Source organism: Hordeum vulgare, chromosome 7H (genome assembly GCF_904849725.1).
Source record: "Hordeum vulgare subsp. vulgare chromosome 7H, MorexV3_pseudomolecules_assembly, whole genome shotgun sequence".
In the NCBI taxonomy this organism is placed as follows: domain Eukaryota; kingdom Viridiplantae; phylum Streptophyta; class Magnoliopsida; order Poales; family Poaceae; genus Hordeum; species Hordeum vulgare.
In genome coordinates this window covers 110,816,296-110,818,968 of record NC_058524.1, presented here as the reverse complement: position 1 = coordinate 110,818,968, position 2,673 = coordinate 110,816,296, and positions in this window count along the sequence as shown.

The window sequence follows — 2,673 nt, the reverse complement described above, 5'->3', positions numbered from 1 at the left end:
GCATGCCTAAAATTTATTTGTGAAGTTTTGATGCAAGCTTATGCATAAAGGGAGTGAGTAGAATAGTTTGCTCCAACTCATTTTTGCTTAAACCTCCATTTTTGTGGTGAACCAAAAATTTCAGAAATGAGCTTGTTTGGAAAGGCAAAGGGATGGCTTGGGAAGAAGGGACCCGAGCCTACCGATAGATTAACTAGAGCTGCAACTTCATCCTCTACTATGAGGACAAGTTACAATGATGATATTGTGCCATCGGAGTTGTTCCACGAGACGGACACGACACGTGCCATGGCATACCCATGTTGAGATTTTCTTATGGCGGCAAGTATTAAGAATGAGTTTGATAACCTCTGTGCAGCTGCAGGTTTGACACACCTCGTGACACGACATGTGCAACAATATCCAAAACTCATTTTATTTTGTCAACTGGTTTAGATATAATGATAAAACTTCCATGATTGAATTCATATTATATGAGGATGTCTTTACCATGTCTTTGACAGAATTTTGTGATATTATAGGTGTGCAGAATGTCGGGAAGACGACCAAAATGAACATTCCGTCATACGAGCTGAAATCCCTATTTGCTTCCCTTTGTAAAAAGGACCCGCGAGAAATTCACCGGGGGAAGATCTCCAGCATCTTGTTTCCCCACATCAGGTATTTTGCATATTATATTGCTCGAGGGGTGTTAGCTCGTGACAACACGAGCAACATTTTGGTTCCGGATCTCGCTATCTTGGCAGCGGCCCTCTTAGGAGATAACACGTATAATATTGGTGCTTTGATTCCTTGTCGCCTTGTCGCTAACAGCAGCAAAGGGCCTCACTTCGAGCACCTCGGGAGCACAGTGCGCATGGATGACATGAATTTTTTATTCATAAGCTTTGATCTTACCGCTATGAAGAGGCCTGAGTTTGTTACTAGGACTTCGGAGTTTGGTAACCTTGTTTATCTTATGAGATTTGGTGAGCTTACTACTCGCGAGATCCGTCTACCTGCACCACTTTTGTTTGATTACACTAGCACGAATGGATGGTCTTTCACCTCGACTGAGCTAGACGAGTTCGGGATCCAACAGCAGTTCCACAACCCCATGGAGGAGGTTGTTCCCGAGGAAGAAGAACCTTCTCCTTGGGAGGCCAGCCGGGCATCAGTGTACGCGCCCGAGGCTTCGTATGATTCGTGGAGCCACCAGTACCACTTTGGAGCCGGAGGAAGCTCCTGGAGCCCGCAGTAGCCGAGCTCAACTTAGGCCAAAAGCCTAAGCTTGGGGGAGTACGTATCCTTCCCCCCTTCCATTGTATCATCTGTAGTTTCCTTTTAAAGTATTTTCAGAGTTTTTGCCTATTTTTCTTTGTTCTTTCTTTGCAAAAACAACAAAAAAAATTCTCTTTTCTTTTGCTTCCCTTAACCCCTGGAAAACCCAAAAAGATTTCTTTTCTCTCTTTAGTTTGCTTTGTTTGCAGAGTTCAGCTCACGTCCATGGTTGCAATTGCACTTGATTATATCTTTCTACGTTCGATCGTGCAAGTGACGATGCAATAATGACGAAGATCGACGAAAGGAATGCAACAAGGAAAGCCGGTATGAACTCTATTTGTTTCTACTTTCGTACATATGCATGTACTTGTGATCTAGAGACCAGTTTGTAGCGCCATAGTGCTATGATTATGATGCTTTCCCAGTAGTTCATGCTTTCTTTGTGACTAGTCTCAAATAGTTGGAGTGCATAATGTGTTATTGAAATGATTCGCATGCATTGCATTGTTCATGGTTTGGCATATTAGAGTGGTATTTCCCTTCGGAGAGTTTTTGGATTGACTTGACACATGCTTACACATGTTTATGACTAGAAGTGTATCAAGCCTTGACGATCTTTTATTTCAGAATAGTTATATCGTTTTCATGCCCGATTCAATGTTGCTTTGTCGCTCTGCATTATTACGACCGTTGTCGCTCTCTAGTTGGTCGCTTCCCCGTCTTTTGCTAGCCCTCGCCTATACTAAGCGGAATGACTGCTGTGCATCCAAATTCCTTAAAACCAGTTGCGCCATATGAGTCCATCATATCTACCTATATGCGGTATTTATGTACCGTCCTAAGTAAGTGTTGTATTCTAAATTTTCAAATGAATATTTTGTTTTGTATGCCCTAATCGCTCATGTAGTGACTAAGGGTTGTCAGTATCTTCCATGCTAAGTAGGTTATTCTCAAGATATGTGTTGATTCACTATCATTCAGGAGAAAGTGGCTAGTAACCGGGATGTCCAGTTCCATGTTGAGAGTCAAATCAACTTTAATGAAACAAAACTCCCCCGGGATTGTTGTTTGAATGGATGGTACCCGTGGATTCGGCTCGCCGTGGAGTGTGATCGATTGGTGGAGGGGGTGTTAAAACTTTACTTTTCTGTTTGGGAATCACCTATAATGTATTTAGCATGGAAGATATTGAGATCTTTTAGTTGCTACGTTGAAAATGAAAGCATGCCATTCAAAATGTTGATTTATCTCTGTTTTAAAGCTCAAGCTCTGGCACCTCTGCAAATCAATGCTTCCCTCTGTGAAGGGCCTATCTATTTTACTTTTCTGTTGAGTCGTCCTCTTCTTATAAAAAGCACCAATTATAGAGAGCATAATTGTCATTTTGAGTGTAATGTGCATTGTCCCAAA